Source organism: Anoplolepis gracilipes, chromosome 8 (genome assembly GCF_047496725.1).
Source record: "Anoplolepis gracilipes chromosome 8, ASM4749672v1, whole genome shotgun sequence".
Taxonomy (NCBI): domain Eukaryota; kingdom Metazoa; phylum Arthropoda; class Insecta; order Hymenoptera; family Formicidae; genus Anoplolepis; species Anoplolepis gracilipes.
The window spans coordinates 10,953,527-10,976,763 of NC_132977.1; the positions used below are offsets into that span (position 1 = coordinate 10,953,527).

Sequence of the window (23,237 nt, forward strand, 5' to 3'; positions counted from 1 at the left end):
AAATGATATCAAATTACAAGCGGGACATTTCAAGTGCTCCTCGTAGAGTAAGAAGATCGAGTTACATGCGCAGCAAGCAAGGAGTTAATTGCATTCGCGAGAGTATTAATGGAGAGCGTACTAAGGAGCGGTACTCGGGCGTTGACGGAAGTATTTTTCTCCGACGACAAAGTGACAAACTTTCGGTATTCCGGCTCCGCCGGAACTCTCTCTTCCTTGGGTACCCTTCGCATTCTCTCTCGCCCCTTGTGAGAAAGGTGCGATGCCTTTCTTTTTTTATTTCCGCGACACTGTTGCTTTTATGCGGCAATTCTCGGTCGACAACTACCGACAACTCGCAGCTCTACAAACTGCAAGTGTAACAAGCTGAAAGTAGAGTCGACGAACTCAATTATTTTCGATATTCTTCACGCCTTGCACCACGAAACACGCGCGAATAGCGGGATTACGTATATGACACGTGTCTATATGTATGACACATGTCTGCTGTCGTATAGTATTGTACATGGTGTTTCCGAAATGAGAAATCTATTGTCCGACGAGTTGTAGTGTCTTTGTGAATTTATCAAAAGAATTTTGCATTTATTATATTATTATTATATTAAATTTTTTAATATATCTCTTTTTATTCGGAATATTTAATCCGTTGATCGCACATGCATTTCAGATCGAATGTAATTCTTGGGGAAGAGATACGACGGATTTTTAAAATATAAAATAGACAGCATGAAGGATAATAAAAACATATCGAAAAGATATCGAAACGATGGATTACGCTTGTGTCTCTATCTTGTGTAATAATAATTTTAGCGGTTCTTATCTCTCCCCTGGAATCGCACACCCGGTATATATGGTGCAGCCGATGACAATTATCGTCGTTACTTTCTTTCGCTTCGATCATTTTACTTACGTTAAGCCGCGCCTTATGCAGCGCGGCTCTTCCATTATATGCTGTCTCAAGCGGATTGCAAGAGGGAAACGTGAAACGCTGTAGTGCGTGCGCATTCTCGCGCTTCCTGGACCTCTCGAGGCGTCGAACATTCCACCTTCGGATCCGCGAGACTCTCCGCGAATTTGCCTCAAAACGTATCTCCCGTATATACACACATATCAGCGTGCAGTTCTCTGCACTACGGTAACTCGAGTGGTAACGACGCTACGAGAGTACGCATTAATCCTTCTAAATAATTCAATTCTATACACACACTCTCCCCTTCATTCCTTCTCTTTCTCAATGAAGCGCCAGTTTGTGCAAGTGATTGTCGTAAATAATTATTCACGATTTCGCGTTTATCTCCCCTTCATGTTTTCGATACAAATCATATGGCGACAATCACTCTGCGCACTTTACTCAAATGAATTGTAATCAATTTATAATGTAGGGTGAAATTATATTATTTAATTACGTAGATAGATTTTTGCAGTCATTAAAAAAATATAATTCACCTACTGTGATTTTTCAATTTTATTCTACAATTATGACATATGTGGTTATCGATGTCAAATTAAATTTCCGATATCGATTATCAAAATCAGGTGTGTGTTCATCTTCTTTATCGTGTTATATTCGTGAACAAAATTATCGAATTTTATTATGTTAAAATGAAAAGTTTGTAATCTCGCTACATGGTATAGATACCTGTACAAAGGAACTAATTAATTAATTTATGAGAACACAGACAGGTAGAAAACACATCGCTCCAAGAGTCACGTGCACTTTTCACGTATCGCGTCGGCCTCGTTCGTTGCAGATTATGTTACAAGCGGAATAGAGAAGTGGACGGCGACGACGAGCTTCGTTACTTTCTGTCAGACTGCATTCATTACGTCGCTATTATTGCACCACGCTCGGGCAGCGAGACGGGGAGGTGGAGGGGAATGGCTCTTTGCTGACTCCACGGTTCATGCGAGCGCGGAACTTCAGCAATTAATCTCGGCCGTTCTTTATACCGCATAACGATCGCCCCTCGTCTTAATTAGTCTCGCGTAACTTTTAGTAGCCGTAAAGTCGCCTAGCCTTCTTATTGTATCGGTTAATAACAGCTCTCGGATCGACGAGAGATCAGAAAGGTGTACGATCGATCAGATTGAGTTATCCGCGCGGACGTAATGATAATGAAAGATCGTTCATCAGGCATCTGAAATGGACTGCAGATGAGCGAATGGAACAAATAAGAAAGACGCGAACGCGAGAGATGGATATTGGGAGCCTCGATCTTTCCATTGAAAGCCATTTTTCCTCTCCCCCTTTCCTTCCGTAGATGCCAGAGGAAGGCGTCGCGATAGTCGATATTATCATTAAATGAACATCAGCGTCAGGGCCGAGCGAGAGGGAGGAATGTCCCATGTAACCGCCGTATCTGCCTGTATCTCGGCGACTTTCGAGGAAATGGAATATACTTTCACGTCGCGTCGGCGTCGGCGTCGGCGTCGGCGTCGGCGTCGGCGTCGTCGTCGTCGTCGTCGTCGTCGTGCGTGCCGGAAATAAGAAAAAATGGCCATCTTGTTATATCTAGGTACCTTTTTCAGGCGGACGGCGATAGCGGTTTTGACATTGAGGGGGAGAGAAAAGGACCTAACCCAGCCTCTCTCCCGAAAGGAAGATGTATAGATCTCGTCTATGTAGTCCATTTGTGCACCAAGATATTCTTTCGATTTTTATACGGTGTTTTACGGTGTTAATACAGTTTGTATCGCGCCGACCTTGCTCTAAAAAATGTAAAAACGTGCTGTGAAATATACCTCAAAATAGTATAGGGATGAGTTTAGCGAGCAACAGGGATAAAAATATCACGATTGGCGAAAATCATACACGTCGAGAGTTAATGGATCGAGCGAATAACAGAATTGACGTGAACGTTAAAGCGTATCTGGAAAAAAACTTTAGAGAGAACGATACAGAATCCATTAGACGAGGCAATAAATAAATGTGAAATTTACGCGGATTTGTGCTCTTTTGCGAAATGTTGCTTTTGTTCATGTCCAATTCATGTTTCGTGGTTGACATATTTATCTTTAAAAACGTGTCGTTATATCATGCGTAATTTGAGATGACATATCTATGCCGTTTAATACGAACAGTTTCTGTAATCGTCTGTTTTTGATCCTTCAAATATTCAAGCGTTAAATAAAAATCGTAAAAACCTGTCATTTTTACTGTTTAATATTAAAAATTGCAACAAATAAAAGTCAAAAATTTCTCTAAAAAATAATCGGTTTCAAAGTTAATCATTTGTTAAAAAATTTAATTTGAGATTCAATTTTGCAGATCGTAGAATATCTAAAAATTTTTTTATAATGTACTCGTATATAATAAAATAATTTAATAATATATATCCAATTATTTTGTCATGAGGAATTTTCTTTTTGCTCGTTATATTACGCGATCGGAACGCATTATATATAAAATGCATTCCGATCGCATAATAAAAACCGACAAAAAGAAAATTCCTCGTGACAAAAAAATACGAAAATGCAGAATAAATATTTTTCATACAGAGAGCCGTTTTCAAGAAAAATAATTTTGAAAATTAATCACATTTTTGTATGAAAAATCATCTCTGATTGTACCATGATTTCGCTGTATATTAATTCGCGATAAAAAATTGCTTGATGATATACCGAAGAAAATAATGCTAAAGACCGCAGTAACGAGATATCGAATATAATATATACGTACCCACTTGAGAAGCGTCCACCAAGGTGTCAATATGGACGAAATCCGCCGATTGAACCGCCGGAAGGGGTCATGCTCGAGGATGTTTGACTTTATTGGAGGAAATATGAGAGGGAACTGGCTAGTGGCTGACGGTATTCCCGGTACGCCCGGAATCAGATGTGCGCACGGGACGTGAGGAAGAGGGGAACCTGCAGCACTTTCAGCCCGGGGGGATGTACCCGGGGCTGGGAAGGATTCATTCATTCATATCGCGAAGCCGGGTCTCTCATTGTCGGAGCGGAGCGGCGGACAAAGCGAAAGCGGGGAACTGGAGTGCTGTCAGGACCAGTGCACTCCATTGCACGACACAAATGGCAACCAAAAGTGAGGCGAGGAGAGGGAGGAAAGAGAGCGGGGGATGGGATTGGGACCCGAAAGGTGAGCCCGTACCAAGAAGCGATCTGTCGTTCCATTGTATCGCCATCGATCTCGCATCGCATTCACTCGCGGATATCGCGAAAACGATTCGCATGGCGCGTTTTATAAGCCGACAATGGGAATTGTTCCTCTTATTGTATACATGCCCACTTTGTCTTCGTGATCAAATTTTTTTCGCAATCTACGCTCGTTTTTTTTTCCCCCTCTATAATTTTATATATCTCATCATTACAGTTATTTCCATTTATAATTAAAATTACACTTTTAAAAACTATTATTATTCAGAGGAGAAAAAAGTATCTAAAAAAATAAAGTAACATTTTTATTTAAAAAAAAAAAATAATGTTTCAAATTTGTCGAAAAGAATTTATGTTTCAAAAATATTTTATAACATCCCCCGAATTCATTTTGTACATGTTTTGAATCACGAATAATGAAAATGCAATTTTCAACTCTTTCAATCGGAGAACGTAATTGCGTGGCTTTCCCACATGTCGTATTGCAGTTATCTTAAAAACGACTCATCGGAAGAAGAAAAAGAATACTCGATATACTGGTTGAAGTTGTCGATAGCAGAGCGATTAAAGATATTAAGTTTCTTCTCAAGACGTTATTACGCTGCCATGTACACTCCTCGACACCACGGCTTTCCGTTTGGAGCGAATAATTACAAAAGAAACTACCGTTCCAGGTGTGTGCGAACAGCTTCCTGTCAAATCACCTAATAGTCGCTAGAAATTCCTTTTTATGGCGTGTTATAGAAAACGTATATGTATGAAAGTGCAATATTCGAATAAGAAAAACGCTATAGAACTTGTGGAGGAATATTAATCTACTTATGTCTTGATCCATTTGTATTACCATCTTTGACATTTTTTAATAATTTAATAATATATAAAAATTAATAAAATTAATCAAATAATTCACTTACTATAAGCGTAAACAAGTTTTACTTATTATCTTGTTAGACCAAAGATATCACTCTATGATTAATGTTTCGATATCGTATTCGGAATATCGTTTAATAAAATGAATCAAGGAAAAAGATAAACATTTCTCCTCCGCAGTAAGGCACTCGTCGTTTCTGGGTAAGTCAAGGACGCCATTGTAAGTCACTTCAGCCTTTTTATTGCGAAATGCAAGTAATCACTGTTAATTGCCGCCGCCCGATCGCAGGGAGCGACATTTACAAAGGAAACATCGGTATTTAATACAATTATAGTACACAACACATCGGGGAAATACAGCAGAGAAAATGAATATTTACACATATAGTTTCGATTTTTCAATCGGTGCTCTCTCTCTCTCTCTCTCTCTCTCTCTCTCTCTCTCTCTCTCTCTCTCTCTCTCTCTCTCTCTCTCTCTCTCTCTCTCTCTCTCTCCCCCCTTTCTCTGTACTCGCGTCGCAAGACGCAATCTAATTGAAATTATTAATTTACCGTCCGCGCGCGTGCGAGAGAGAGAGAGAGAGAGAGAGAGAGAGACTATATATACATATATATGTACGCCACTCTCGTGCAGGCAAGAGAGAATTGATACCGCAGTAATTTGTACTAATTAATCCATCCGCGATATTATATATGCCTCTCGTATTCTCGTTATTGTTACAATGCGCACACATATTACTCGACGTCACGCTACGTCGAGTATCCCTATTAATCATCGACGCGCACCATCGGCGGCAAATATAACGCGCGCGCCGAACGTAATAATATTTAATGCTTCTGGCGCCGCTCCGCGCCGGACTCCTCGGCTTGTCGTCCACCGCGGTTCGGCGGAAAAAGCTTCGACGTTACAACGGAATGCAAAATACGAGAATATCGGCCGTACAACGCCGGCGTTTAACGACATTAATGCTTTCGCGCGCAACTTTGTACAGAATGGATTATACATTGTACAACGCAGCGGCTGATAGGATTTTAGATTAAGCATCGCAATCTTCCGGTCGGTCCGTCGGTGCTTCAACGAAGAGACAATGAAGACGCGGACGAATTCGCGCGAGAGTGCCAGGATGAGAGAAAGAAGTACGCTTGCTCTTTGTTGATTAAAATATATATAAATAACTTTATTGTTTATGTATATATATATATATATATATTTATATATATATATATGTGTGTGTGTATTTATATTTATATATATATATATATAATAATAAAAAAATGCCCTATCTATTTTACAAATATACAAAACTCTCGCTATGTACATTGATCTCCGTTTTTCGAGTCAAACAAGAGAATTTTAATACCGAAGAACTTTTTAATAAATCGATCGGCGATTAAACTATCGTCTCGAGTTAGAAAGAGGAAAAAACGTTACATTTCGTTGCAATACGAGTTACAGGTAGTATGCTCCAAGATTTTTTTTTTTTTCTGTTTCTCGCACTAATTACATTTGCACACTACGAAGCTATCACGATTCTCAAAAATACGAATAACCGCTTATTTATTTCGGACACCGTGTTACGGGTACATTGCAATAGTAGTAAGAAATGCTTCTGATAATAAGTAGAGAGAGAAAAGTCGCGATGGAGTCAGGAGTCCTGAAACAGAGAAAAAAAACAGAGAATGCGTGATTACCATGGTCTCCATTAATTACGCTAAACGCAAGATATATTTGAATAGATGAATAATTGAAATGCGCTTTGTGTACGCCATCGCGCGCAATATGTGATGCAATTATTGATCACGCAGAAAGAATGATTCATTAACAATAATATATTGCGTTAATAAATCCAGATGATAATAATAGAGCGGTTTATTATTATAATGAGTTTCAATAAGCGAACGATCAATCGTTATCTATAATCGCTCTGGAAATGTACTACATTATGTACTATGTACTTCGTTTGCACAGATGGAGTATGATTACAGTGCCAAAGCTGATTATTACTGTGTGATCGGTACGAGAAATATCTGCAATCTATTTGATATTTATATTATAAATTGTCTAATTTATAAATTTATAAGTGACGGCTTACCTCTCCTCACTGCGATTTCCGGTCACTCCTTACGTAACGCGATTCAATAATACTTTTGGGAACAGTTGCACACATCTGAAACACAAAAGATCATATAATTTTTTCACACAAACATATTATTATGCAAAAAAAAAAAAAAAAAAAAAATAACTTGATGTAAGAATTTGGCAAAAAATTTTTAACAAGCAAAACAAAGTGGCACAAGTGGCACAATTATACTTGAAACACATGGAGGCATAATATTAATTTTTTAATAGAAAGAAGATATAAAAAAAAGGGCATGAGAGAAAAGTAGAAGACTAATGCATATATACGTAATAAGAATAAGTAGAGAATTAGAGATAGCGTCCTCTGCATCTCGCGAGAAACATTCTACTCTCGGGAGTAACCTGAATAGAAAAGATACCTTTTGAATACAAAAGATCGCAAACTTTTTCCGCTACCGCCACGGGATAGTTTTAACAAGTTGTATTTTTTTTTAATTTTTCCCACGACGCGAAAGAGAAGGGACGACGACGGGCGCGCGACGCTGAAAGTTTCGCGGTCGTGGTTTTAGAAATGCATTTAAACTTCCGCTTGGTTGTGTTCCGTGTCAAAATGCATTTCCTTTTTGCGTCGCCGACACGTCGCGCCGCATCAGAGACGGGAGGGGGAGGATTCTTTCGCGCGCGGAGAACGGGACGCGGGTACGCGCGAAAAACCGATGCCGCACATTTGTCGCGGTGTCAAGGCACGGCCGCGCACGGCAGTGCCAGATATCACGGGCGGAAATGTCGGCCGTTTTGAAATTTTGCTACCTCCAACTATGTCACGCTTCGGCGAGCATGCCGAGCGGGCATAGCAGCGCGACAAAAGGCGGATAAAATCTCAATTTTTCTTTTTTCAAAGAAGAAAATCAGGATCTCTTCAATATATAACTCTATGATCTCCGCGGCGATGGATCGTCGCGAAAATATTATTAGAAATTTGTATCTTATTGATTTTTTTTTAATTTCAATAATAATTTTAAACTCGATTTATAACTCAAACAATTCTGAAAATGGATAATTTCTTTTCCAAGATAGACATGTAAGACATTAAATATCAAACTAATATACAGCCTCGTGTATATAGTCTAGGTAATACTGTGCTCGACACGAGAGAGGAAGGGTTGTTTCCGCCTGTCTGCGAAAGCCGGGCGCAGCCGGGGAGGATCGAAGCACGTCCCCGCGTGCGAGGGGATGAAATTTACTGAAATTTACTTACATCCACGCGCGAATTTAATTAAACGTTTCAAAGAAATAATAAATAGCCATCGCAGTGGTTGTCTACAACGCGGAGAGTCCTCCTTCTCATTTATATATGTATGTTGAGTCATCTCTTGCAGTCGCGATCGCATCGACAGAGTAGGAGGAGGAAGCTGAAAGCCGAGATGTATTTTCCTCCTTTTCTCGCGCTCGCTCTTTCTCTTTGTCTCTCCATTGAAGCCGCACCCTCGCTAGGGAAACCGACCTGGTTTGAAATACAGCGACACCGTGTCGCGTTTGCTGCCGTGTAGCGAGGAAAAGCCGGGAGCGATTTCGCGAGCGAGGGAACGAGCTTTCCGCAAGATACTTTTGACTCGGCTATACGAGAGCAACCTTCAATTTTAATGAAGCAAGCACAGATATATATATATATATAGAGAGAGAGAGAGAGAGAGAGTCGAAGGACGGGCGGTCCTGAAGAAAGTTTCTCCCGGATCGCTCCTTGAAATCCTACACGAAAGAGAGGGCGAAATTTCGGAGCCGCTCTCGGAATATTCGTGCCAAAGTTTCGCTGGAAAATACGCGCCTCTATCGCGAAAGAACCGGGAAATAATATCGGGGGCCACTATTGAAGAGTCCGTTATTAATTCGACCGATGCGATCCTCTCTGCGCCCGGTATGGAAGCATACATATAAATATATATATATATATATATACAGGAACGAGAACGAACGGTATTATACGCCGTCCGTCGCGTATAATAACAGCGCGCGGATAATAACGCGCGCCGCGCGTGAATTTTGTAGAATAATCCTGTCGGGGATAATAATGGTACCGATCTCTCGCTGATGCATCGACGCGATGGCAGCGGCGGCGGTTCAATTGTCGAATCGCGCGATTCGGTTATAATCACGACCGCGAGATACGTTGCCCTTTAGATATTTAGAACGAGATACCGCGCACGTTTTAATTCGCACAATTTCCCCGGTATATGTCGTCCTCGGTTGCGTTTTCAGAATCATGGGAACGAACTTGTGATAAAACTCTGAATTCAGAATGTATAAAATCTCTTTATCAAAAATCACGTATCATATTTCCTATCACATTTCTTTGTTAAGAAAAAAAAAAAAAAATGTTCTAGATACAATGCAGATTATCATCTGCAATTTGTGACGCGGGTATATATATCCAGAATACAGGTACGGGGGGGAGGGGGAAATAAAATGTCCTCAAATCTTTAGAAATTAATTTTATTCGTAATCAATTCAAAGTTAATCTAATTACGTTTGGTAAATAATCCGCGAGGAGACTTCAAGTATATAATTTACGTAAAATTAACTACAAGTTCAAAATGTATGAATTATCTCACGGAAGTCTATGATTTATATGCATTAATCCAGCATGAGCAAGAACATGGAGAAAACCTTAATTTCGTGATTCCGGTAGAATATGGGATATATTCGCCTGGAATCTCTCTAGCGGAATCGGCCGAATAAAAGCAGAACGATTAATCGAGAGAGATATCTGGGGCGTAATAACTCGCGGAAAGATCGCCCTGAGAAATCTGATTCGAGAGAAACAGAGAGAGCGAGCGGGAGGGAGGGAGGGGGACAGAAAGAGTTCTTTTAGCACCGATGGACACAGCGGATAAGAATATACCGGGGGATTTATGACGAGTGAACGAACGAGTTGCGCAAAAAGTCTAGATTTTCGTGCGATATTTCTTCAGCGCCTTATATATAGCCCGCCATCGGTCGGTCGGTCGGTCGGTCGGTCGGTCGGTCGGTCGGTCGGTCGGTCGGTCTTAATTAACACACTCGCGTGTTATATATCCTCCCCTGGGCTGAATGGTTGAAACAAAGGATAGCGCCGCTTTGTTCCTCTCATCGACGGAGGCCCTTTCGCACGGTCGCACAGCCCGCAGGATAGGGCGTGTTCGTTCGCATAAGCGCTCCCTTCGGAACCAGTTTCACTTGTTTATAAACACACGGGAGGATTTCCATTCACCCGGAGGAATTCCGCCTCAAGACTATCTCCTCTCTTTCTCTCTCTCTCTCTCTCTCTCTCTCTCTCTGTCTGTCCCCGTTCTTGCTTTCGGTCCATTTCATTACTTCTCGACGGGAACTCGAATCGCCATTGTGGTCGTTGGCCAGAAAGTTGCGTCGCGAATCGCCAATACGAATCGATTCACTCGGCCCTCTCTGTTTTTCCGCTTAAAAACAATCGCCTCGGAACGTCTCGGAAGAGCGAGAGCAAAATCCCCGACCTGCAAATTGACTCGTGTAACGGCTTACAGGAAATCCGCCGGCCTTCTCTCCTATCTTTCACTCGCTCTCTCATCATGCTCGTCTTCGACGAAGTGAACGCGTCGTATCCGCCCCGCCCCGCCCCGCCCCGCCGCGCCGCGCCGCGCCGCGCCGGTCGCGCGCAAGGATATAATTTCATTTTCCGCTCTTTGAGCGCTTTGTTTTGCGGATTATTCACGCCTCTGTCGGTTCACGCTCGAAGATCCCGTCCCGAGGAAAGGCCTATTTCGCAGTCTTTCGTGTTATAGTCACCGTTGACTTCCGAAATGACAAAGCGGTGAAGTTGAGAACGGATTGAAAAATTACAAGAGCGAAATATATAGTTTTGGACTCGCGATATGTCTCTGGAAAAATATTGCTGTTTATTTTTAAAAAAATATATGTATATATAGCAAATGTTGCAAAATAAAAGAATCGAAACTTGTAAAAATAATATTTTTTTATATTTTAGTTTGTTTATGACATTCTTTTAATTTCACTATAATTCAACGTTAATAATAATGTCGTATTAGAAAGGATTAGAGAATAATACGGGATAACCAACATTTTGCACCAACGATAGATATATTTTGAATGCAGATTATTGAAAATAATTATTCGAACAATGTGCCATTTAAATAAAATATATGTAATTTAAAATTTTATCTTCCGTGAGCATATAATGAATATTAATATATAGTAAAAATATTTGAAATGCAATAACTGAATTATTTATTGAAATATCTAATAATTTAAAAAACTTATCGTGGAAATACTATTCAGAAATATGCATATACATATATACACGCACATATAATATTTAAACTTTTATTTGCCATTTTAAATATTATCTCTTTTGTATTAGTTTTAATATTATTTTAAATGTTATACATTAAGATAAATAGAAAAGAAATAAAATGCATTTATTTCAAAAGTATAATTATCATTTATTTAATAGTAGTTTACAAAAGCAATTAACATATTAAATTTAAAGAAAGAAATTAATGAAATATAAACTTGTAGAGGTAGTATGCAAATATTTTACCATTTGTATAATGAGAGAAAAATAATTATTTTTGTAGTCTCTAACGAAAAATATACAAAAATATTAGGATATTTATTTCTGTGATTTGTCAAAAATAATTAAATAAATCAAATAGATTTTAATTATATAACATAAAAATATAAATTGTTTCATAATCTCTGGTAGAAGAAATAGTTTACATAATACGTATATATAAGATTGTTAGTTTCTATTTCAAAAAATAAAAAAAAATAAAAAAACTATTTTACGCGTCCACCTCTGGAATGCACAATTTTACAAAGAGTGAAGATGTGTATGTACGTGTAAGTTAACTAGATGAAAATAGAGATAAGAAATCGATGAGAAGTAGAAAATATATCCTCTCAGGTGCGGATCGGGGATGGATTCCAAATAACGTTAGGTACAATCTGTTCGCGTTGAGTGACACAATTACGTTTCTCGCGCACGGACGTCTCACGTAACCGCGTCGACGACGGTTTACTGCCGGACGGAATACCCTCCCTCTGCGTATACGCTACAATTTAAGTTACCTGAGTTCTCGCGCTTCTACCAGGCAGCGGCGGCGGCGGCGGCGGCGGTTGCGGAGAGAAAACACAAAGGGGTGTCCATTTGCGATCTGATAATAATTGGAAAAGTTATCGTCGGGGATGGAGTTTTGCCCGCAACTAACATTTTCCCTCCGAAACTATTCCGGCCGATGTAAAATGGAGAAACTTTCGCATCAAGGAATAACTTCCGCCGCTTTTGAATGATATTACTTCTTTCCACCCGCAAATTCTCAGCAAGTGCCTCCTTCGCGGCTTCTCGAAGGGACTTAAGCGCGTCCAGTGATTTGTCTGGACTATGAAGGTTGAAGAAGAAGGGGAGAAAAATATTTCATGTATATATATATATATATATATATAATCGAAGCGCGTACTCTTATAAAGGAAAACTTGTTGTTTGTGAAATATAGAATATTCAATCCGTCGGAATGGTGGTTCCGCTCGGCGGTTTCGCTCCGAAATCCGTATCTCTTGTGACGTCGGTTTGCGAGCAACTTAAAGCAGGCTCGCTCTCAAAGACGACGAAGAGATGGTTTTAGAGAATGGAACCACCGGACTCTCAGAGTGTTAAACGATAACAATCGCTAGGCGAATTTGCGTCGTGAACCGAAAAAGATGGCGAGACATTCGGGTCGCCGACCCGATTCTTCGTAGAGTCGCATTAAGCTACGATCTACGATAAAGACTTCACGAACGCGTTTGTAGGGTTGGATTTATGTCGGGGGATACCCTCTTGGAAATTCCAATCTTAACTTTAATGCCGAGTTCTTTAACGAATTTTCAGCCAATTTTTCTTTAGAGAAATCTGCCTTCAAAAGATGTCACTTTTAATATTCGACGCTAAATATTTTTGTGATTAAAATTCGGAATTAAAATTTATTGTATAAAAATATACTTGAATTTAAATAAAGGATTTTAATCGCTTCATCGTAATTATATTTCAAAACTTCATTTATGTAAAATCCTTCATTTTCACTCGATTAAATGGTATTCGTACTATTTTTATTTTAAGAAGAAAAATATATATCTCTTTATATTTTTTATGCGTATCCTACATAATTATTTATCGTAATTTTAACGTAATCACAAGTAGACACATTAACGGCACAAGCATAATATATAAGCAATTATTGCGAGAGTCGTCTAATCATGGAACAGAAACAAAAATTAAGAGTCGCAATGACGTAGTTTAATTTTGTCTCAGCGCGTTGTATAAAAATATCCGAATGAGTTCGCGGTTTGTGGCTGAGGGTGATTGAACTCTCGCACGAGCCAATGTCTTTTCAACTAAATACTAGTGACGAACACGTGATCCTACTCCAAAAAAGGTGAAAAATGAAAATTATTCCATAAATTCCTCAAAATTATGACTACGTAACTTTTATCGTCGCGAACCAACGACATTTGATTGAATGAGATTCACGTGAGATCTGAAGGGATGAAACGCGAAAATTGAAAAAGTTCCCTGACGATTACGTGATTGACCTCGAAGACAGATGTATGCCATCTGCAGAACTCTTACCGAGTGCGAGAAACTCGTAGGGCATGCTTATGAAGCATTTTATAGAATTTTATAGAACGTTGAATTATCTTTCATTCTTCCTTCAATCCAGCGTCACTGCCAATCTTCTGATAAAAGAGAGAGAAAAAATTAGATTTAAAAAATTCGATAAAAATCTTTCTTCCTATACGTTTGTTCCGAAACTGTAATTTGATTATTTTACAATAAAAGAAAAATTTCGTGAAAAAAAAAGCCGTTATCGTTAGATTTTCCGATCCATTCAAGTTCAGAGGACACGGTCCGCGGTTACTCTTGAAGTCACCGCCAATTCTCGATATATTTGCGGGAATGGAAAATCGACAGATACGAAAATCGAGCTTATGCGCGCCGGGCTACAGCGTACCGCGAATCCGACGCTTTCATTATCCAGCCAAATCGAATTTCGCGAGGATTGTGTTACTTTGCCGCCTCGCGGTTCCGCTACTTTCATTTTGGTCAACTATCCGCGAATATAATTTCGGTATAGTAGCAGTACCAAACCTACTGCTGTACGGTTCGTTTATTGCTACTTGACGTCGGGTTGGCAAGAAGGAAACGAGATTGCAGCGATGCGTGAACAATTGCCAGAAGAAAAAAAAAAAAGTAACTCGAATGGAGATTGCATATTGTGGGTAAAATGACATTTGACAATTATGATGCTTGTAAAAACTTTGGAAATTTGCAGCGCAAACAATCTTTAAGAAAGAAACAAAGAATTCACTGCAAACGTTACGTTTGCTTTCTATTGATTCGCGTTGCGTCGACATAAAATATGATCTTATGAATTCCATCAATTTTGTGTTGCGCGCACACATTCTCTATTACGTACCGTTTGAACCTTGAACTCTCGTCGATAAAACATTTGAACCTTAATAATATCCCAGACAAAAAAGTCGAATTCGCGCTCGACGCGATCTCCATGGAAGACACACTGAAAAAATTTCATCGACAATTTTTTTTTCTTTTTTTTTTTAATTTTTAATACACTCTGAATAAAAACGTGCGGAACGGCCGTACGTTAAATACAATAGTTATCGTGTCGATTGCGATCGCGAATTATTACTTTCAATCGGCCGGTAATCCGGACCGCCAATCGCGGCCGCGGCGTGACGAGTTGACGCATCATTACGGAGATTGTAAAACGCGCTATGAAATTCTCGGGACAGCGGCCCGACTGGCGGAATTAACGATCGGCGAACGATTGCTCGGAACAGAGCCGACAGAGAGCTGGGATCCAATCAAACTTGGTATTCCGCGGCTGCGTCGGTCTTGTTGCTGTTACTACTGAGCCGCACATTTGGCCAGGAGTGATTTTTCGCAATCAATAACTGTACTGTTTACGCGCGCCCACCGCTTTCCTATGCAGTGTTCTTTCTCTCTCTCTCTCTCTCTCTCTCTCTCTCTCTCTCTCTCTCTCTCTCTCTCTCTCTCTCTCTCTCTCTCCCCACCCTGTATCTACGCGAGACCGTCCGGTACTGTAATTACATTTGCACTACGCGATGCAAAGCTTTCAGAACTCTCTTCGACACGGAATTTCATCGATTTCTCTCCGTGAGATCTCTTAGCGTCCCGCGAAAAGTCCTTTGTCGCGCGAAGAAAAACCTTTGAAAAGTTCTGGACATTTTCTCGACACCGCCTCCTTTTTATTCTCGATCATACTCACTACGACCGTTGACGTTATAATAGCAAAAGTATTATGGCATTATATGTTACTTTCTTCATTGGTATTTTTTGACAGGTAACAATCATACAGGATATTCGAATTACTTTTCTTTAGCAACATTTCTTCGCCGACCGGAAATTCATTTCCTTTAACGAAATTTGATCACGAATATTATCCGCCTATACTTTTTAATTTTCGGTGTTAAACGTCTAATCTGTTTTGAATTTAGGAACTTTAGAATAAAGCTGAATTGAAGTTTGAAAATTTTATCAACTGCAAAAGTTTTAAAATCTCTTGAAATTTAATTTGCTTTTAATTTGCGTATAAGATCGAAATCCTATAATTTTTTTTTTTTTTTCAAATAGTATATCTTTTAATTTATTCTGTATTATATCCAGATGAATAATTCCGAACGTTATATACGTTATATATATAAAGCTAATATATTATTCCATCATAGATTTATAAAAAGATTATTTCTTGTTAAAATATGCTATCTCTCTTTAATCCTTTTAATATTACTGGAAAATTGCACTGCAACGATGGATCGCTAGATTAACCCAGACCCTGGACATGTACGAGTTTTAGGTCATGAATACACTGTATGTGGAGCCGCACGCGGATGGTAATTGTGATCTAGTCGACCAATCGGGACGGAATAAAGAGATGTTAAAGAGCACTTGTTCGGGTGAAGCGGTACTCCGGGTAAATCTCCCGCGTCATTAATTCGGATCGATGAGCTCGCTTTCGTCGTTCGGTGGACTGACTGTTTATTCAGCGAATCGATCCCGGCGGACCTAGCCCAGAGGCCAGAGGGCTGTGGACATCTCGATCGACGGGAAACAACTTGATCCGATAACGCAATCCGTAAACACAATTTTCCGCGAGAAAACAAATCGAAAGCGTCGACACGAAATTTGTCGCGTAGTCAGCTTTCGATATAATATCGTCGCGCGAAAAAAAAAATGCGCCTTCCGAGCGTCGAGCAATAAGCCTGAGGGAGCGAGTGATTCGATCCGCAAAGTTTCTTCTCTTCTGCTTTAAATCAGTTCTAACCACGAACCGGTTCGATTCTCCTCCGCCATCTCGCCTTTTCCACCGTCATTACTGAGGCCGTTCGAGCGTCAGATTGCTTAATCGCGAAATTGGCCGCTTGACGCGCGGCCGATGCGAACGGACAAAGCGAGAACGAGGAGAATTCGAGAGAGGTCAAAAAGAAAAAAAAAAAAAAAAAAAAAAAAACCGGAAGAAAATAGCAGAATTGAAAACCGTCGGAAAGGCGCGCCGTGCCACGATTCCGTTTCGACGACAAACAAAAAGATCGTCGATTGTACTTTGCTGAACGAGAGGGAAAATTTCGCAATCCACCGTAGCCAATGAGAGCAGCAGAAAAGACGAGCTCGAGGCAGAATAGACGAAAACGGTACCATTGACAGCCAATTCGTCGAGAATTGGCTGTGTATCGATTAATCGGTTATAACAGATTAATTATAGAATAGAATATAACTCGATCGATGAATATTATATCCAATTGATATTAACAGATTATAGTATTATAGTAATTTATATTTTTTATTTCCTTGGAGAATATACATATTTTTAAAAATAAAAAAATATGACATTTTGAAAATCAATACATTAAAGCTTTATTATATTATATGTATATTCGTTTTTGACCAATTTCGCGATTAAAATGTAACATGTTTTTGTATGAGAAAATATATTTATTGTAGTTCTCTCTTTTTCCCTCTCTGAAAAAACTAATCAACTGGAAGCAAATAATATGTATTCGATATTCCGAGATAATGGACGCAGTCGATTAATTAGATGGGAAAGATAATTGTATTGAATTAATCGGAAAGAAGCGCTCCGTGTAATCGAAATTTGATTATTTTGGGGTAATATAATTAAACAAGGAGAAAATGGAAGAATTCAAAATGAATATGGAAAAAAAAAAAAAAAAAAGACACGATCGGATAACGCGTCGTTGGAATCGATAATTTTCGAATCGATAAGATTCTTCAAGAGACATTTAATAGTGACATTTCGAAAGCAAGTTGAGTTTATTTTTGACTCGCTGCTTTTTCGTTATTTCCTAATCGATTGCTGCAGAATACACAACGTAAAACGCGTACGGATTTGTCCCTCAATGCATTAGGTTTCGATGATTTTCCCTCGGCTCTAGAATAGAGATTATTATTTCAGATATGAACGCGACGGTATGTGCGCTTGAACGGCTTTATCCACTCGCCGGAGAATATCCCAAGATGTTGAGATAGGGTCTCGAGAGAATGCTGAGGAATAATTTATAGCACCGCGATGTTCCAATTTAGATAAATGCAATTTAATGATGAATTATCTTACGTTTGCGATCGTGAGCGACGAGAAAATGATGCGATTTCGTAGTGAGGTTTTAAAGCGGTTAATCAATTCCGTTCAATGTACACATAAAACACATAATCCGAGTTTGTTCCTAAAAGATACCGCATTTATTTCTCGTTAAAAGATTCTCTTTTGTATGGCACTTTTATGCCATGTCCGGCTTTACGTGTATTAATAAGAGTGATACACGGATGTAGAAAGTAGAAAAAAATTAATCGAAAATATACATGTAAAAAGAGATAACGGAACAAGAGTGTTCGAAATGTATAAATTGTCAATTGATGTAACTCGAGAGAGCGAGAGAGAGAGGTACAGTTTTCCATTTTGCGCGGTGTTTATTGAATCGCAACGTGCTGTTTTCTGATCGAGATTTGAAGAGTGTAATTCGGAAGGAAAATAAATATAGAAATCGCGAAACGACAAGCGGGAGAGGGACGGGGACAGGGGAAACACTGTTGCCTCTCTCTGCGAAAATGCGTTCTAATTTCGGTTACATTCCCGATCGAGCGCGTTCCGAGACTCGGTAAAACGTGTACCCGATACGCATTCTGTACGCTACCATTTGTCATTTAAGCGGATACGGATACAAGTTGAGCCGACCAAGCACAATGGTACATCTTTCTCGTGTAAACGGACAGGTTCGCGTTCACGCATATACATGCATTTTTCGCTTGTCCGCGAGATGCATCCTCCCACACATCTACTGCAAGTTTTTGGCGATGAATGCATTACGTGATGCGTAATACGCATATTAACGATTTGAGAATGCAAATAAACAAATAACACTTGAATTGCGCGACGGCAAAAAAAATTTCAATTTGATAATTAAACGTGTTTTAAATAATGTCCGATTCAATAATTCATAATCTCTATTACAGAACTTTTATATAATTGAAAATGAATTAATTTTTATTTTTAATCATTTCTCTTAAAACCGAAAAGAAGAATATCCTAATGTCGAAGAAGAAAAGCCTCAATAATTACATTAAATAAAAGAGAATACATATTTTTTTGAATAATTATGTACAAAAAATATTCATCTTTTATTTTATTCTTACTGGATTTTTATCCAGTAGTAATAATAAATAACTGTTTCTACATCAAGTTTTTCAAATTTAAAAAATTATTGAAATTTACAATAGCAAGTCGCAAACTATATTTAATATATAACTTTATTGTGTGTGTGTGTGTGTGTGAGTGAAAAAATTTTTAAAGTATATATAATACTAAAAAATATGATTAAAATCACAAATTTTTTTCAGAATGATTGAAATTAAAGTTTGTTGACAGCGTCAGATTGCAAAGTTCGATCTGTCGAAGCAATCAGCCTTCCGTTTGATGGGAGTATTAACTCTACTTGTGTAACACGTACACTGCTTGCCATCATCCAGCAAAACAAACGTAACCCTATCCATATTCAAAGTATCGCTTACAGCCGGGACCCTCTGACCGCACAGTGTTATTAATACTTGTTCCGTTGAATAGATAAAGTCCATTAAGAGCGAATACGACAGCAGTCTGCGAGCTGAACGCCACGTCCATTAACAAAAGTGCTGGCATACAGTTGTAAGGACACCGGGCGCTGTTCCCGCCCCGAAGGCGAAAGACGAATGTCGGACACACAAAGCTACGGCTCTCTCTCGGCCACGGAACATTTTAGAGAAAGAATGTGAAAAGTGTGCGCACAATAGGTATCGTTGAGCATGGACTCTCGTACAAACGATTTTTAAATGCGTTACGAGGTTCGCCGACGGACCAGGGGTGAGGGAGGGGAAACGCGCTATGTAGATTTCGGCTCTTCACAGTCGGACGAGGCTGCTCTTTGATGTCGAATGACGCGTAGAACGACGACCCCCCGCACCAATTGTCCTCCCATGGGTGTTTCGATTCAATGTTTACGCCGATTCGGGCGCATTTTCGAGTGTGTTCGCGCGCGTATGCACACATAGACACGCTTTTCATGCTTGGTGAACAATTAGGTTTCTCGTTTAACTAGACGTCAAGAGCGCGTTTTTGATTAAAGATGTAGTACCGAGACCAAAAAAACGCGTTCAATCGTTCATTAAATCATCTACTCTCAAAATTATCTGTATATATAATAATAATAATAACAATAATGTATTATAAACATGTATACACATTATATATATATATTCAAGGTTGGGAAAGTTACTTTGTAAAAGTAACTAGTTACAGTTACAGTTTTTTCATTGAGAATGTAACTAGTTAGCTATACCGCTAACCGAAAAATAACTCGTTACAGTTACAGTTACTTAAAAAGTAACGAGTCGTGCAGTTACTTTTTTGAAATGGTTGTACAATATTATTTTAAATGTAAAAAGTTTACATTGTTGTATATTATGTGGTGAATTATGTGCTATATTATTTTATATATTATGAATTATGAGACAATATACATATATAATATTAATAATAAAATATAATGTGTTTAAATATCTAAATATATTTTATAATCTTGTAAAAAAATATTATTAATCTTAACTTTTAATAATCGTAAAGTACTTTTGGTCGGTAAGTAAAAATAAAATATATAGAACAATGCTTTTAGCGCATGCTCTCAAAAAAGTAACTACCTATTAAAGTAACTATTAAAATAGTTATTAGTTAGCAAAAAATGTAAGTAAATTACGTTACAGTTACAGATAGAGAAAAGTAACAAAGTTCAGTTGTAGTTTCCGAAAAAAGGTAACTGTAACTGTAAGTTTGTTACAAGTAACTCGTTACTTCCCAACCTTGTATATAGTATAAATATTTTTATATGTGTATATCAAGAAACATGACGTTTAAAATATAGAATTGTATCCTATAAATTGTATCGCAAATTAAAAATAGTACAAAATAACCTTATGAATTTTAGAAATGAAACATCAATAATTATATTAAATATATTTTTTCGTTTTTTCGAATGCTTTTTATATGTGAAATGTTCATTTTTTTACACTGAATTCTTTAGCAATAATAAAATTTTACATCACAAATTATTCAGGTGTATAAAATTTATAGCAGAAACTTTTAAATCGTTAAAAATAACTCTCGAGAAAAAATTTGGTTCAAAACTATATATTCAACTTAGAATTAAAAATTGATATCAAAGTATAAATATATAAAAATAAATATTATTATAAAATCAAAAGAGACGGAATAAAAGAAAATTAAAAGAAAGTATAATAATTATAAAAAAATATGTCGAAACATTTTTGCTTCCCTAGCTTTTGATCAACGATTTCTCTTTCAACCGAGCGCGACACATTCGTGCCTGCGGTTTTTCTTGCATTTTTCAGAGACGAGAGTTTCCATTAATGAAACTGCAACAAGATACACGTCATTGACTTTAGACCGCGTAGTTTAGAATCGTGCGTTTCGCGATTTCCGCTCCTTTCTTACAATCGTTAAAGTTGCCGCGCTCTTCACGCGCGTTGCACGAAGGCGATTTTGCGCTAACGAGGCGCGCAATCAAACCCTTTCCTCGCTCCTCGGTGGATCATCGCCGATCGCGAGCAACGATGACGTTTCGATCATTTCATTTATTTTCGCGCACAGCGAGCTGTCAAACTCGCGGCACGCTATTCGCCTAATTTTCGACGCATCGCGAGATATGAAGTATGCACTCGTGACCGACATGTTCTCTTTGCTCAAGTTCTATTAATCATCCGTTAATGAGTTGTACATTATTTATTAACCGTCCCTTAGCGCGACAGGATGCGATAAAAGCCGAATGCGAATAGGGTAACAGGTACAGTGATTGATCAGCATGTAATAATCGACCGTAGCGTTGCGCAATATATCAAAATCTGATATATATCGATTATAATTGTTTTCAAGGCAAACTTCGAAAGCGCTCTCTTGTTAATTAACTTTATAATTAGCACATACAAGCTCATTTTTATCATTTCTCACTTGTTTACTGCATACCGTAAACTGTAAATGCAAGCGCGTGAAAAACAAAAATAATGTTGAATAACATGTTTATAAAACATGCAGACTGTTAAAAATAACTTCTTTTAATAAAAGCCTTTTTTAATTTATATGCTCATATATATATATATATATATATTAGTCTATGCTGCATGTATAAAACGAGATTGTGCACTAGTTAAGGAACTGTAAATAGCTTTATATATGCAATTTTAAAATTTGCTAATAAAAAAACAATTACAATAAAAAATAAGCCGTTACATTCACAGAAAATTTTGCCAACTTGGAAAATCGAAAGATTCTTACGAAACTTGGCACATTTATAGAATAATACAATGCGATTGTCCGCTGATGTGGAAAAATGATATCAAGTTAGCAAAGACCCTACAATAGCTGGAGAACAGGATTCGAGGGGAAAGAAAGTTTATTAATTCGATCTCTTCCAATCGTGTCTCGCCGGTAAACTTATTGCACAATTAACACATTTTAACAATCAAATTATAATTGTAAAAAAATATATGACGACAATGGGTCAAGCGACTGAAATACAGAGGATTTCACGCGGCGAGAACAACAGGGAGGCCAAATGTCGCGTTTACGACGCGAATTTGGAATGCATCGTCGATTTATGCAGATTTTCATGGGAATCGCGCGAATGGTGTGGGATACGATACGTGTAAAAGTTCCTTCGATATCGCGCGAGCATACGCGCGGATTTGTCGTTCGATCGGCCTCTCTCGCGGTCAACGCGTATTCGATCCCGTCGAGAAAACGCACTGATATCGTATATAATATCTGGCGATGCGGTAGCAATATAAAGTTGACATTTTCGCATGCAGTCCCATGGAAATAGCGGGATAAAGTTGATTCTTTCGTAAACACCGTCGCGCGCGCGAGGATCGACGATAAAATTCGCATTCGTTCGTCGTATGAAGTTGTGTACGCGAGCGAGAATTGAAAAATATTTCGCTCTCTCTCTTTCTCTCTCATTCTTTGCATCTTTCTCTCGCATCAGATATACGAGAGAGAGAGAGAGAGAGAGAGAGAGAGAGAATGCGATAAAAAGTAATAAGAAGCCCGTTCTCTCTTTGTGTGTCGCACAATTTTCTCATTTCTGACGCGATGTGTGCGACATAATGGTGAAAATTTTACAAAACCAACGAAGAGTTTTAAAATAACAGCGTACAAACAAAATATATTAGAATGGTTTTTATGTCTTATACACGTGTGTTGGCTTTCAAAAATAAAAAAAGAAAATCATAATCTTAAACTATAAATAATATTAAATATACGCGTGCATTTCAACTAGCGAAGGGTAATCGCTAGTTTTTAATTTTTTAAAACTGTAAATTCCAACGATATCTCAATGTAAAATATATGTAATAAATATTCATTTAAAGAGAGTCGAATTAAATAATATAAAGAAATTTTCAATATTATTAATTTGATTTTATTACTCGGGAAAACATATGTTATGTATATTTTCGGTATTAGCGGAGCCCAAAATTAGCTAATAATAAACATCATGTTAGCTACGT

The 23,237-nt window shown here is 38.3% G+C and overlaps 1 protein-coding gene across 1 annotated transcript in view; it reads right to left on the reverse strand.

The window, feature by feature from the left end:
- Nucleotides 1-5,201: 5,201 nt before the first annotated feature.
- Nucleotides 5,202-23,237, reverse strand: part of Toll-6 (Toll-like receptor 6) — a 56,806-nt gene continuing 38,770 nt past the window's right edge. Inside the window, exons 2-3 of the transcript XR_012047161.1 lie at nucleotides 7,077-7,151; nucleotides 5,202-6,638 (exon numbers count right to left, since the gene is read on the reverse strand). The gene's annotated coding sequence lies outside the window, so the exon portion shown is untranslated. The remainder of the gene's footprint in view (nucleotides 6,639-7,076; nucleotides 7,152-23,237) is intronic.